Source organism: Solanum verrucosum, unplaced genomic scaffold (genome assembly GCF_900185275.1).
Source record: "Solanum verrucosum unplaced genomic scaffold, falcon-dt-bn FXZP01001207.1, whole genome shotgun sequence".
Lineage (NCBI taxonomy): Eukaryota > Viridiplantae > Streptophyta > Magnoliopsida > Solanales > Solanaceae > Solanum > Solanum verrucosum.
Window position 1 is genome coordinate 74,907 of NW_026019694.1, and position 16,256 is coordinate 91,162.

A 16,256-nucleotide genomic window follows, 5' to 3' on the forward strand; every position below is an offset into this window, starting at 1 on the left:
TTGCATACTAGTACACATAATAGTGTCTTAGCCTTGCAGATTGAAGTGTGGTAGGTGCCAAAGAGGTACAAAATGGCGAGCAACAGACCTAGTCAGCGAGTCACCGAAGACACTGATGATCAGTGCTATTTCACCATTTGACTCAAGGTACTCTCTAAGACTGAAATATGTAAAACATGGCGAGCTCAGGAAGGTTTCGGCGATTCACCCATCTGATAGGCGTCCTCGAGGGTCACCGCCGTTTGAACATCCACAGTTGCTGAGAAGTATTGTAGTATTTGGCGAAGTGCCGAGTCACTCAGAATTCAAAGCGCTATCACCGAACAACAACGAACTGTATAAGCTGCATACCAACAAAAAAAATGATAGTTGATTAGTCAGTCGAGAGTGTGGGTTTGGGGTAGGTGCATTGTAATTCTAAGAGAAGTTGTACTGAGCTTGATGAATCACTCAACAGTGCACCAAACGTCCCCAACATACCTTCTACTTTATGTGACGTCTGTTGAAGAATTCCAACTCGAAACAGCTGCCTAACCAGTATTATTCTCTAGCCCTATCTCTGTCTTTACATAATTTGACCTAAGGATTATTGTTATATATTTGAGGACAAATATTTTTATTTGTGGTGGGGTTAGGCCCACCTGTGTGTGCTACTTACTTTTTGCTTGCGTTTGTGTTTATATCTGGGTTGTTCTGTTTAAAATTGTTTGTAAACTGGTTTTATTGGATGTTTAAGCTCATGGTTCTCTTTTGTTTTTAATTGCAAATGATTTTGACCCTTCCAAAAAAATTTGAATTTTTCGCATATTTTTTCCACCCCTCATGAGTTGAATGTGGCTATTCTTTGCAAAAATTTTAATCTCGATTTCGATCAATATGATGACTTGAATAGTGCTCTCAATTGAATGAACATGAATGTACAGCTACGATGAGGCCAAATGAAGTTGCATAGACAGTATGTGAACTCATTGCATCTCGTTGTGATTAGCCATTTATCGAATTGATTCTCTTGTAATGGCCATTGCACACTAGCGAAAGTGTGTAGTCTTGTTTGACTTAAGTGTCGATGTCTTGTGTGATTAGCTTGCTTTGAAAATTGCATGAATAAACCTAGAATTTGCCTTGTTAGTTTGATTGATTTAGAAAGGTTTCCTCTTCAGATGATCTTAAGCAACTTTAAAGAGTGTGAGCCAAATTTGACATATACCTTCTTTGTGGCATACCCATGAGCGTGTGAAACTCTTTTGAACACCGTTTGAGCCTTGTCTTTCTTTGGAAGAACCTTGATGAACCCTAGACCTTACTTGAACCACTACTTACAATCCTCTTGAGTTGTGGTTTAGCGAATAGCCAACTTCGGCCAAAAGCCAAAGTTGGGGGTGTGGTTAAAGGGAAAAGGAGAAGTCAAGAAGTGCAAGAAAAGTCCCCCTTAACCCATGGTATTGCATAAAAATGGAACCCCTTCAATTCAATTCAAAAAAATAAAAATTAAAAACAAAATATAAAAATAACAAAATAAAAAAAATGAAATACGGAATAAAGTACGAAGGGAATTGGGTTTCAAGCAATCCATGAAGGATAATAAAAAAGGTGACTTAGAAGCACTAGAAAAATAATTGATAAAGGAAAAGTAGGGAATGCCTTGAGAATGCCACAACTCACGAGGAAAAAGTCACTGAGCCTATATGACCATACCTTTGCACTCAGCCCCATTACAGGCCTTAGAAAGACCTTTTTGATCTTGAGTAAGCCGAATCAAAAGTCGATTGGAAAATAAGGGCAAACCTATGGGTGAAAACATGCATTGTGTTCCTCTCTTTTGAGTGTGAGCGTTGCATCTAATTCCTGATCTTGAATTGATTAACCTCTGTGTGTGAATATGGAATCATTCTTCATGTGAGGGTATTTAGATACTTTTTGTTGATCTTGAACTTGCAAAAGTAGCAAGTATTGCGAGAATGAGAATCTTTGGCAATGGTGGGTCACAATTTGAATCTTCGAGTACACAATTGATCCTTGTATAACTAAAATGAGTCTTGTTGTGTGCACTCATGATTGAGTCTTGTGTAGCATTGTTTGAGACACCCTTTTTGAACGACTAAACTCAAGTTTGTTTGAGGACAAGCAAAAGTTTAAGTTAGAGGTATTCATGAGTCCACAAATTGGACTTATTTAGAGCTTTATTTTGATAGAAATAGTGTCCTCAAATTCTTATTTTGTCTCAATATCTGAAGAAAACTCTTAAGTTTCAGGTATTTGAAGTTTTAGTGGAAGCATGGACACTTAGGCGCACAAAGGAACAAAAAGGCTGAAAAGAACGAAGAAGCTGAAGCATCAGCATCGCCAAAAACCTTTGGCGATTAGCCGAAACGACAGACTCCTCCCTTTGTTCCAGTATGCGAAGCCCTGAAGGAAGAGGATAAAAAAGGCGATGAAAGAAGCAGTCGGTGCTTCGCCGAATAGTTCTGTGAAGCAGTACTATACCTCCCAATCATCCACAACGTGAAGATACTATAGGCAAACACTCAACGGCGATGAGACATAATAAGGGCGAGTCGCCAAGTCATCCGGTGGATTCAACTAACCTCGCCGAACAATCCACCTGCACTAATTTCTGATGGCTATAAATACTAAACTCTTTATTAATTTTAGAAGTTCCAAACCATTATTACTGTTTTTAGAATAGAATAGTATGTAGATATTTTTTCTCTCAATTTTGAAGAGGGTTTTGTGGGAGACTTGAAGAGAGAAGGATTTCATCTTCCCCAAGTTGGAAGTGGGTCTTCTCCACTCTTCTTCATTTGCTTAAATCAAGGTTTAATTTCTTATACCCATTTGATATTAGTATCATTTTAGGTGTATTTTGTTATTTCTTGATGTGTGGCTAAAAACCCCATTCTTGGGGTGTGATTTAGCAAATATGTGTTGATATTGTTGTTGTGTCTTCCTTATTGATAGGGTAGATGTATTTTAATGGTGATTTCACCTAGTGGTTGTGGTTTAATTTAATGGGTTTGTAGTTGCAAATACAAAACCACCCATGTGTTTTCGACTTGCTCGAAAGGGAGGTCGCGAAACCAAGACCACTAGACTGATGGCTTAAGGAGTGGGTCGACATGCGGTTCAGCCCAAGAGGTTGAGCCCTATTCCCATATCCTGACACTCAGCTCGAGAGAGTGAGTGGGCTAAGGCATAGGTAGGTATTCATGCGGCAAATGGGTATCCGAGAGGAACCCATTTGAATCGGGGTAAGTTGCCCGAGAGGGAACTTATTTTCATTTGAAGCTTAGCCTAGTCACTATTATCTTGCAACTTTTCTATTGAAAGCATGTACCCAACGATTTATCTCAACTTGTATTGCGGTCACACCCCAAGAACATTTGCCCATACATGATGTTCTTGTTAATTTTTGTTATTTTTACTACATGTGACAAAACCCCTAATTGATATTTGACACTTTCGTGTCACCTCCTTTAATTTACCATGTTTTTGTTCGTTAATGTCTTTAGCTACGACTGCTTAGAGCTTAATTTTATTTTTCTATCAATTCTCAAAACCACTCCCTTGGGTCACGACCCCAACCTTTAGTTGGGTTACTATACTATCAACGATCGTAGACACTCATACTGTAGGTTAGTGTCGTTGGTCATGATAAGCATCAAGTCTCATAACAGTTCACTGTAAAATAGACATTTCTTCTTGCCTACATTTTGGATTAAACAATGGTTTCCTGAAGTGAAAAATAGAATCACATATCTTTAAATTAATATGTTATGGGCCATGTAAATCTTCGTATTCTAATAGATATTCTCATTTAAAGTTGACTCTTGTTTTAAGTTACACGAGAACTTGATCGTTTGGGAAGCTCTCTACTTGACTTTGTGCTAGAGGTTCCTTTTGAGTTTAAATATTAATTGCGTAATCCCTTTTCCTATTTTTCACCCCCTTGGTGTCGAAAAAAGAATAAAGTGAGTTCTAATGTATGCCTCTGCTAAATGGCAATAAAAGCGAAGGGAAAAATAATACATGCGTACACACTATTCAAGAATTACTATTTATTAGGTCTATGTTGTTAATTCTTTATTATCCCCACAACCCTAGTTGTGGAATTAGATAGTCATAGTTGTTTGATCACAACTTATGATAATTTGGTTTTAAAAAATCATGAACTTACAGTATGAATACTAATAATCCAAAATCTTTAATTGAATTGCAAAGCAAGAATCAAAGATAAAAAGTTTGATTAAAAGCCAATGAATTAAAGAATTACAGCACAAGTGATTTATTACTACTATTCCTCAAACTCTGAAACAAACATAACATCATAATTAAAACCTAAGGAAAGTATTTATAGACATCTAAACCTATACCAAACTGATCTGGGAAAAGTAATGTTGGCAGCTTCTACGTCTCCCATGTAAAGACAATAGTCCTTTTTACGGCTCATGGATTCCTCTCGTGGATGACAGTGTTGGATCAATCTCCACAACCTTTTCTACGAGTGAGAATTATGTTCTGTAGTCCATTGTAAGGATCGTCCTGTCCAATCATGGTCTGAGCCCGTCTTGTTGTCAACTTTCTGAATATCATGTAGAAACATCCATGTACGACTAGTAGAACTTTCTATAACTCGTAGTATTCCTTCGTGGTTTGGGAGTCATCATAAATTTAATACTTCATTCTAAAATACCCTTCCAAAATCCGGATTGGACTTACCTTATTCGAACATCCCAACTTCCAAAGGGCATATCTCACTCATACGAACTCGGAATCACGCAAAATCAGTGGCGTTGGAAAGATTATTCCAAGATATTTCCTACCATATCTAGAAGTACACCTAAATCATCCTGATCTAGTATTTATGTCTGTTTGAAGTTGATAAAACTCAACTTATTCTTACTTAACAAAATTTCAAGATTTTCATTCTTTCCGAAAAAGACTATTTCCAATTATGAACTCCTTCCTAGTTATTTCAATTTGCGAGATCTTACAATATCTCCCCCTTGGGAAAATTCATCCTTGAATAAGATTTTTCTTACTAGGCTAAGGGTGCAACATCAATCATTCAGTTCAAACACCCAACAAGCAAATGCAAAAACAACATGCCAACTTATAAATAAATAACAAGAAAAGGATTAGTACCTTAATTCAGAACTTCTCCGGATTCGAAGAGATGTGGATATCTCTTCTTCATATCCTCCTCAGCTTTCCAAGTAGCTTCCTTAACAAATTGGTTCCACTACAAGACTTTCTCTGATGCTACCTCTTTTGTTCTCAACTTGCAAACTTGGCGATCTAAAATCTGAACAAGAATATCCTCATAAGACAAACTATCCTTGATCCCAATATCTTCGGTTGGTATAATCAATGAAGGATCTCCCATGCATTCTTCAACATGGCGATGTGAAATACCGGATGAACCGCTGCTAACTCTTGTGGTACCTCCAATTCATAAGCTACTTTGTCAATCCTCTTGGCTATTCGATAACGTCCAATACACCGGGGACTAAGCTTCCGCTTCTTACCAAATCTCATAAAACCCTTCATGGGTGAATTTTTGAAGTATACCCAATCATCTACTTCAAACTCTAACTCCCTTCTCTTAACATCAGTGTAGGATTTATGACGACTCTGCGACGTCTTCAACCTCTCTTGAATAACTTTGACCTTCTCCATAGCTTGATAAACTAAATATGGTCCTATCAACCTAGCTTCACCAACTTCAAACCATCCAATAGGAGATCTGCATATTCTCCCATAAAAAGCTTCATAAGGAGCCATTTGGATACTAGAGTGTTAACTATTATTGTAAGCAAACTCAATAAGAGGTAGTTGATCATCCCAATTACCTTTGAAGTCAATCACACAGGCTCTCAATATATCCTATACGGTCTGAATAGTGTGCTCTGCTTTCCCATCTGTCTGGGGTTGAAAGGCAGTACGTAAGTTCACCTTTGAACCCAAACCTTTTTGGAATGACTTCCAAAACTGTGCAGTGAATTACGCACCTCTATCTGAAATAATGGAGACCGAAACTCCATGAAGTCTTACCATTTCTTGAAGATACAACTTGGCATAATCTTTTGCTGTATGGGTAGTCTTTACCGGCAAAATGTGGGTTGATTGTGTCATTCTATCAACAATTACCCAAATGGAATCATGTTGCATGTGAGACCTTGGTAAACCTGTGCTGAAATCCATATTAATCAGCTCCCACTTCCACTCCGGAAGTTCTATATTTTGGGCCAAACCACCGGGCCTTTGATACTCTACTTTAACTTGTTGGCAATTTGGACACTTAGCAACTAATTCTACAATGCCTTCTTTATACTACTCCACCAATAGACTTCTGTCAAATCGCGATACATCTTTGTGGAACTCGAATGAATGGAATATCTGGAGCTATGAGCTTCCTCCATGATCCTTTCTTGGAGTCCATCCACCTTTGGTACACACAATCTACCTTGATATCTCAATATTCCATCTTCCCCTTGTTCAAAAGCTAATACTATTTTCTTATGAACATTTGCCTTCAATTCAAGAAAAATAGGATCTTGGTCTTGCTTTTCTTTCACTTCTGACACTAATAATGATTCAGCCCCATTCATCACCACTACTCCTCCTTCTGTGGAATCCATTAGTAGGACTTTTAAGCGTGCAAGTCTATGCACATCTTTCGTCAACTCTCTCTTTTGTTCCTCAACATGGACGGTACTACCCATAGACAACCTGCTTAAAACAACAGTAATAACATTAGCCTTACCTGGGTGATAAAGAATACTCATGGCATACTCCTTGAGTAATTCTAACCACCTCTTTTGTCTGAGATTAAGCTCTTTCTGAGTGAACATATACTGAAGGCTCTTGTGATCAGTGAATACATCAACATGAACACCAAAAAAATAATGACGCCATATCTTCAAAGCAAATACTACAACAGCCAACTGTAAGTCATGGGTTGGGTAATACTTCTCATGAACTTTCAATTGTCTAGAGGCATAAGCTATAACCTTGTCATTCTGCATTAATACGCAACCCAAACCAACTCTAGATACATCACAATACACCACAAAACATTGAGTACCTTCTGGTAAGGTCAATTTGGGGTAGTAGTCAACCTCTTTTTCAATTCCTGAAAGCTTTTCTCGCAAGCTTCAGACCATTGAAACTTCACAGTCTTCTGAGTCAACTTGGTTAAAGGGGATAAAATAGATGAGAACCCCTCTATGAACCTACTATAATAGCCAAGCAAACCCAAGAAACTCTTAATATCAGTTGTAGATGTGGGTCTAGGCCAATTCTGCACTACCTCTATTTTCTGAGTATCAATTTTAATTCCCTCTCCATACACAATTTGGCCTAAGAATGCCATAGATTCAACCCAAAACTCACTCTTAGAGAACTTAGCATACAACTCTCTATATTTTAATGTCTGGAGAACTATTTTGAGATGACTAGCATGATCTTTTACATTCCTCGAATAGATTAGTATGTCATCAATGAAGACGATAATAAACATATCTAAATAAGCTTTGAAAACTCTATTCATAAGGTCCATGAATGTTGCAGGCACATTGGTCAAGCCAAAGGACATGACTAGAAACTCATAATGACCATAACTGGTCATGAATGATGTTTTTGGAATGTCACATTCCCTTACTTTCAACGGCTGGTAGCCTGATCTGAGGTCTATCTTAGAGAAACAAGTATCACCCTGAAGCTGATTGAAAAGATCATTAATTTTTGAAAGAGTATATTTATTCTTGATGGTAACCTTGTTCAACTAGCGGTAATCTATATACATCCTAAGAGAACCATCGTTCTTCCTCACAAATAAGACCGGAGCGCCCCAAGGTGAGACACTTGGTCGAATAAAACCTTATCTAGCAGATCTTTCAACTATTTTTTAAGTTATTCCAACTCTGCTGGTGCCATTCTATATGGGGGAATAGAGAAAGAACGAGTATCTGGAAGAATATCCATGTACGACTAGTAGAACTTTCTATAACTCGTAGTATTCCTTCGTGGTTTGGGAGTCATCATAAATTTAATACTTCATTCTAAAATACCCTTCCAAAATCCGGATTGGACTTTCCTTATTCAAACAACCCAACTTCCAAAGGGGATACCTCACTCATATGAACTCAGAATTGTGCAAAGTCAGTGGCGTTGGAAATATTATTCCAAGTACATTCCTACCATATCTGGAAGTACAGCTAAATCATCTTGAGCTAGGAGTTATGGCCGTTTGAATCAACTTATTCTAACTTAACAAAATTCCCAATTTTTCATTGTTTCCAAAAATGACTATTTCCAATTATGAAATCCTTCCTAGATATTTCAATTTGTGAGATGTTGCAACGTTATAATGATATTTGATTTTTATCTATTCAGTTGTGATTTAGACTTAGCAATGAGAGGGCTTTGAGGTGGAGGCTCAAATAGGGTAGTCTCTAGTAGCAATCTCTAGTCCCAAACTACATTCCCCCGTAGGATTGTGTTAAATGACCTAGCTATTTTATCCACTTTAGCAAAATATGATGTGTAAGGATACTACATGTTCAATTAGAATCCCCATTCTTTGGGTATGAGGGATATACCGGATTCCATGACATAGCCCTCATGGTCTTATTGTCGGTTAAGCTAATATCCTACAAAGCGAATATGTTTCTTCAAAAGCCATCATATGTCTTTTATTTTAAATGAGTTCACCATAAATTTTGAAATATATGTTGTTGCATCATTAAGCCTTTTAAGGCTCAAATATTGGTCATATCTCACATGTTTAAGTTCTTCATGCTATCATGTCTATTTATACATATTTCCCCCAAAATTAGTACATTCCATGAACTAATGCATACTTGTGCCGACATTATTTCATTAATGTAGGGTCTGGCGCTCCTACCCTCGCACTCGTGGTTAGTTGATCATTCTATCACATTCAAGAGTTTGTGAGTCATTATGTTTAGAGGACCAAGACACTCTTACTTGATATAGGTCTTTCTAGTTTTTTTATGATGTATGTTGTGTAGGGTTACGTCCCAACCAATCTTTTTGATGTTTAGATGGCTTGTTAAGACTATGTTAGACTTTCTCTTTGTTAAACTCTTCTATGATATAAGATAGTTTTTTTCAAACTTTTATTTTGATTATATTGAATGATGGATGCTAAGTGGCTTGTGTAGGCCTTTTGGCGTTCTATACACCATGTTACATTTAGGACATACTTTGGGTCATGATAGTTAACGGGTAACAATTAGGCATGTTGAATTGATTTTGGATTAATAGTACTTATTTCTTTCTATATTCTGAGTAATTGTGTTTACTTTCTCTTTGCTTCTTTTCTATGGCTTCTTGTGATATTAAAAAAAATTTAGGGTGTTGTAAGCCATATGAGAATTCCCTATGGCTTTGCCATGATGAAGAATGGGGTAAGCTGATCATTGATGAGAAATTGGGCCTATGCAACAAAGCCAAGCCAATAACATTCCAAGATGCCAAAATCACTCACTTGATGGGGGAATGATTATGAAGTCGATGCTCAAATGTCCTAGTGAGCTTCTTACTCTAGCCCAATGATCTAAAACAAAAAAATGACTCGATGATGGGCAAGAAATTCAAGTCTTCAAAGTGGAGAGAACGAGTGAAACTGATGATTCTCGCTTGTACTCCCCATGCTCTTTGATATACCGTGAGTTTACGGTATTTCTAATACATTTCACTTACAAGTTGTGTGTGTCTAAGGCCTTTTTATATTGGTTTTTATCATGTTTTGCAGGAAAGGTGTTCAGGCGCGAAAGTTTACTACGGAGGTGATCTACGGACCGTAGATCCATCCACGGTCCGTAGGTTATGACCGTAGATCGGCAGGCAGGCTATTGAACGTTAGTCAAATATTTCATAATTTTATTTTTTTTCTTTGTTTTTGTCTCTCTCAGGTTCCGACTCTAGTGTATGCCAAGTACACGGAGCCAAGGCGAACCACTTACTCCGTACGATCTAGAGTTGAACAGAACTTTGCGAAGAATGAACAATCAAGGACTTCCAGTTTATCCTATCGGAGGAAATCTAGATGAAGCAGTTGAGTTACAGCAGCCAAGAGTAGTTGGTGGGGAAAACTGGGGTCCAGCTGAAAATCAATTGGGAGATGCAGTGAGAGTGCATGGTCCACCAGGCCCACAACACCATGACAACTATCGGGGCAACATCGACATAGCAGACTCTGATGGACCCATCGTCCTACCTCCTCTACCTCCAGGGCACACATTTGTGGTGACTAGTAGTTTGATGCAGATGCTTACAGCAAGAGGCCTATTTTCAGGATCACCATCGGAGGATCCACATGCTCACTTGGCCAAGCTAAGGGTGGTTTGCAAAAGTTGTGTAGGTAGACCAGACTTGGATATGAATGTCATTGGATTACGAGTGTTCCCTCTGTCACTGACAGGCGATGCTGCAGTATGGTTCACTGAGCTTCCTTATAACTCAATTTTCACATGGGACCAACTAGCAGAGGTGTTTAAAGCAAAGTACTATCCAGTTTCTAAGAAGCTCAATCACAAAGATAGGGTCAACAACTTTGTGGCATTACCTGAAGAGTCTTTGAGTAGCTCTTGGGACAGATTCACTGCTTTCGTAAGAAGTGTCCCAAATCACTGTATTGACGATGAGTCACTGAAGGAATATTTCTATCGAGGACATGATGATAACAATAAAGCAGTACTTGACACTATTGTTGGAGGTTCATGTCGTGATTGTACATACGCACAGATTGCTGAAAAATTGGAGAGGATCTCTTGCAACAATAAAGAGTGGAGCACTAGGAGGTCAGATACTGGGAGAAACACATTTGTTGTTCATAATGCTACTGTTAACTCTGCAGATGATATTCGTGTGGAAATGGCTCAGATGAGGACAGAGTTGGGGTTGGTATTGAAGCATGTGAGTGGAGGAACAGAAAAGGTAAATGCTGTAAACTACTTAACTAGAACTCCACCACCAGTTGAGGAGTGTTACTATGAAGAGGACACTTATGCGGTGAACGATCAGATGGGGGGTTTCCGACCAAACGCCCAAGGATCCAACACGGAAAATTGGCGCCAAGGTCAAGGGAACCAAGGTCGGAACTATGGAAATTACAACCAAGAGGGTCACTATGTCCGAGATGGGAACTTCAATCGCGACAACAATTACAACAAGAACAACTATGGCAACAGAAATGATCGGGCTGGACCCTATGTTCCCCCTCAAAATCAGGAATCTGGTGCTAGGGATGCTGGATGTAATATGACGCGTATCGAAGATATGTTCCATAAGATGATGAGAAGGTTTGATGCGACCGATGAGAATGTGAAAGAGATGTGAAACGACTTATCTGGTATTGGTCAAAATGTTGACGCCCATGCAGTGTCAATAAAGCATCTAGAGCAGCAGATGACGCAGTTGTCTACTACAGTGAACCCGCGTCAACTTGGCACTCTTCCAAGCAACACCATCCATAATCCAAAGAATGATGGACATTGTATGGCAATTACTACTCGAGGAGGTAAGCAAACCATAGATCCACCTATGGCGTCTGTGGTGGAAGTTAGAGAGGAGTCAGAGGTTGTGACAGAACAAGAAGTGGAGATACCTCAGAAAGTGGTTCTCATACCTAGACCTCCACCACCTTTTCCACAGAGGTTAGTGAAGAAGACTGAAGATGGTAAATATTGCAGGTTTATCACTATGTTGAAGGAGCTTTCTATCAATGTCCCTTTGATAGAAGCCTTGGAGAAAAAGCCTGGATATGCAAAATTCATGAAAGATATGGTGACAAAAAAAGGGTCTGTGAGTTTTGAAGATGATGATAGATTGCAACATTGTAGTGCTATTGCTACAAGATCTCTGGTGCAGAAGAAGGAAGACCCTGGTGCATTCACGATCCCATGCACTATAGGGTTATTACACTTTGCTAAGGCATTGTGTGATCTTGGTGCTAGCATCAACCTCATGCCTTTATCTATTTACAAGAAGTTGGGCCTGGGGGATCCAAAGCCCACTGCAATGCGGTTACTGATGGCTGATCGGACTATGAAGAGGCCCATAGGTGTGCTCCATGATGTGCTAGTGAAAGTAGAGTCTTTCATCTTTCCGGCGGATTTTGTGATTCTTGACTGTGAGGTTGATTTTGAGGTTCCCATCATCCTTGAGAGACCATTTCTTGCCACAGGGCGTGCGTTGGTTGATATGGAAAAAGGACAGATGAAGTTCAGATTGAACAATGAAGAAGCAACTTTCAATATCTGTAGATCCATGAAGCAGAATGGTGAGCTACAAACAGTATCTGCTATAACTTACAGAGTGGAGAATGGGTCAGAAGTGCAAATTGAAGAGCAATTAGGTGTTGAGGCACTAGCAGCAGTCATGATGAATTTTGTTAGTGATGGTATTGAAGAGTATGATGAGTTGGTAGCCGCACTTGATAGGTGTGAATACCGGTCCAAACCAAAGAAGTATGAGCTAGACATGAAGAATCGTGAGTCCCCACCCACAAGACCATCTATTGTGGAGGCACCAGAATTGGAGCTTAAAGCTCTACCACCGCACTTGAGGTATGTATATTTAGGCGAAGAAAATACTTTGTCGGTCATCATTGCAACAAATTTGAATGCAAGGCAAGTAGAGTGTTTGGTGACAGTATTAAAGAGGTTCAAGCGAGCGATTAGGTGGACTATTGCAGATATTATTGGGATTCCCCACGGTATCTGTTCTCACAAAATCCAACTCATGCCAGATCATAAGCCCAGTGTTGAGCACCAGAGAAGATTAAATCCACCTATGCAAGAGGTAGTCAAAAAGGAGATCATCAAGTGGCTGGATGCGGGAGTTATTTATCCCATCTCAGATAGTAATTGGGTATGTCCTGTGCAGTGTGTACCAAAGAAAGGTGGTATGACTGTGGTTCCAAATGAATGAAATGAGCTTGTTCCAATGAGCCCTGTCACTGGATGAAGAGTTTGCATGGATTATCGGAAGCTGAATGCGTGGACAGAGAAAGACCACTTTCCTATGCCATTCATGGACCAGATGTTAGATAGGCTTGCAGGCAAGGGTTGGTATTGTTTTCTTGATGGGTATTCGGGCTACAATCAAATTTCTATAGCTCTGAAGACCAAGAGAAGACCACCTTCACTTGCCCATATGAAACTTTTGCTTTCAAACGGATGCCATTCGGATTGTGCAATGCTCCAGCGACCTTCCAGAGATGTATGATGTCGATATTTTCTGATATGGTGGAGGACACTATTGAAGTGTTCATGGATGATTTTTCAGTTGTAGGTGATTCGTTTGATCATTATCTAGAACATCTGGCCGAGGTGCTCAAAAGATGTGAAGACTGCAACTTGGTGCTAATTGGGAGAAATGTCATTTCATGGTAAAAGAAGGTATAGTGTTGGGTCATCGAATTTCAGAGAAAGGTATTGAAGTTGATAGAGCTAAAGTTGAGGTAATAGAAAAGCTTCACCACCCATCTCTGTAAAAGGTGTTAGAAGTTTTCTTGGGCATGCAGGTTTTTATAGGAGATTCATCAAAATTTCTCAAAAATTGCACATCCCTTGTGCAAACTGCTCGAGAATGAGAGTAAGTTCTATTTTGATGATGCTTGTCTTAAGCATTTGGAGAGTTGAAGGAAAAGTTGGTTACAACACCTATCATTATTTCACCGGATTGGGAACAACCGTTTGAGGTAATGTGCGATGCAAGTGGAGTGGCACTTGGTGTAGTATTGGGTCAAAGGCGCGAGAAAATCCTTCACCCTATTTACTATGCTAGCAAAGCTCTAAATGTGGCCCAGAAGAATTATACTGTGACCGAACAAGAACTCCTTGCGGTGGTTTTTGCATTCGAAAAATTTCGTTCCTACTTGCTTGGTACTAAGGTCATCGTGCATACTGACCATTCTGCATTGAGGTATTTGATGGCGAAAAAGGATGCAAAACCACGATTGATTAGATGGGTATTGTTGCTGCAAGAGTTTGATTTTGTGGTAAAAGATAGAAAGGGAACCAAAATCAAGTGCCGACCACTTGTCCAGATTAGAGGAGGAGGCCATGCTAAAGCTTGGAGATAGGGCTGAAATTAATGATGCTTTTCCAGATGAACAGGTATTGGCTGCTCTAATGATTTGATTCCTTGGTTCGCAGACTTTGCTAATTATTTGGCAAGCGATATTGTGCCACCCGATTTGTCTTTTCACCAAAGAAAAAAGTTTATGCATGATGTGAAGAAATTCTTTTGGGATGAACCTTATTTGTATCGTAGTTGTGCTGATGGGATTATTCGTCGTGTGTGCCTAAGGTTGAGATGTTGAGTGTACTTGAAGCATGCCATTCATCGCCCGTTGGTGGGCATCATAGTGGTATTCGGACTGCACATAAGATTTTGCAGTGTGGATACTATTGGCCTACCATCCACCAAGATGCTCATGATTTCGCCAAGTCTTGTGATCGTTGCCAAAAAGATGGAGGGATTTCAAGGAGGCAAGAGCTCCCTATGAATCCTATACTAGTGATCGAATTGTTTGATGTATGGGCATTGATTTTATGGGTCATTTGTGAGTTCATATGGGATGAAGTATATTCTTGTTGCGGTTGATTATGTATCGAAGTGGGTGGAAGCAGTAGCGCTCTCCAACAATGAAGGTAAAAGTGTCACCGCATTCTTGAAAAAGAATATCTTCTCCAGATTTGGTACACCGAGGGCTATTATTAGCGATGGAGGCTCTCACTTTTGTAATAAGTTGTTCAAGACACTACTTGAGAAATATGGTGTCCGTCACAATGTAGCCACTCTTATCATCCACAGACTAGCGGTCAAGTTGAGTGTCCAACAGAGAAATAAAGCAGATATTGGCGAAGACTGTGAACGCCAATCGAACGGATTGGTCAAGGAAGCTTGATGATGCTCTATGGGCATATCGCACTGCATACAAGACCCCCATAGGTATGTCACCTTACCAACTTGTATATGGGAAGTCTTGTCATTTACCAGTAGAGCTAGAGCACAAGGCTATGTGGGCAATGAAGAAGTTAAATTTGGATTGGGGCACCGCATCTAATCAAATGATGAATGACTTGAACGTGCTTGATGAGTTTCACCTAAAATCTTATGAAAGTTCAGCCTTATACAAAGAGAAGATGAAGAGGTATCATGATCAAAGAATTGAAAAGCGAGAATTTGTGGTTGGTGATCGTGTGCTGCTATTCAACTCTAGGTTGCGCCTATTTCCAGGCAAACTCAAGTCCAAGTGGACCGGGCCATTTTTGCTCACAAAAGTGCTCTCGCATGGAGCGGTTGAGCTTGAAAATAAGGATGGAACAAGGTTTGTGGTGAACGGGCAAAGGATCAAGATCTATCTGGGAAATGCTGAAACTGTGCAAGAAGTGATTGAGGCCTGCAATCTTGATGAAGTCTGAGTAATCAAGATACCTGCGTCGTGCCGCGACGTTAAATCAAGCGCTGCTTGGGAGGCAACCCAAGATGTACAATCTAGCCAACGATAGGGTTCTGTTTTCCATTACGAAGTTTAGCTTTCTTTGATTACTTGCGTCTTTGTATCAATGTAGGTAGGGGTTTCAGTATTTTAGTTCTTAGTGTTGGCTAGAAGTAATATAGGGTCCGTGTCTAAAAAGTGTCCAGAAAATGTAAAAAAAATAGCCTATTGGGTGCTACATGTGCAGGTACACCACGCAAGAAATCTGCAGAAAATGGTCTGGTGCAAAGGTCTACGGACCCCATCGACGGTCCGTCGATTGATCCACGGACCGTCAATGGTGCCGTAGATCCCAGGTAAGTCCTTAAATTGTCCTAGTATAATAGTGATCTACGGTCCCGATCTACGGACCGTAGATCGACTCACGAACCGTAGACGGGGTCTCGTGAGTCCAAACCCTAAAGTTGACTGACCCGACCCGGACCCCCATTACTTAAAAGCCCCAATGTTTCAAATCATTTCCCTTCCCTCCATTAATCCCAAAACCGTTTCACCACTCTTTAAACTCCCCAAATCACTCCATAACTACCACATAATATCCTCCCTTCCATAAATTCCCAAAATCCCTTCCATACCATAATCAACCTACTCCATAATCTAACAAAAAGGGTCCGGTGTTTTGTCAGTAACGAAAAGGTGACTCCTTGGTCTTGCTAAGCATAGTATCATCACGCAATCACACCACTCCTTGTTGTTTGTAAGGTAATAGACTTTCTCTTCA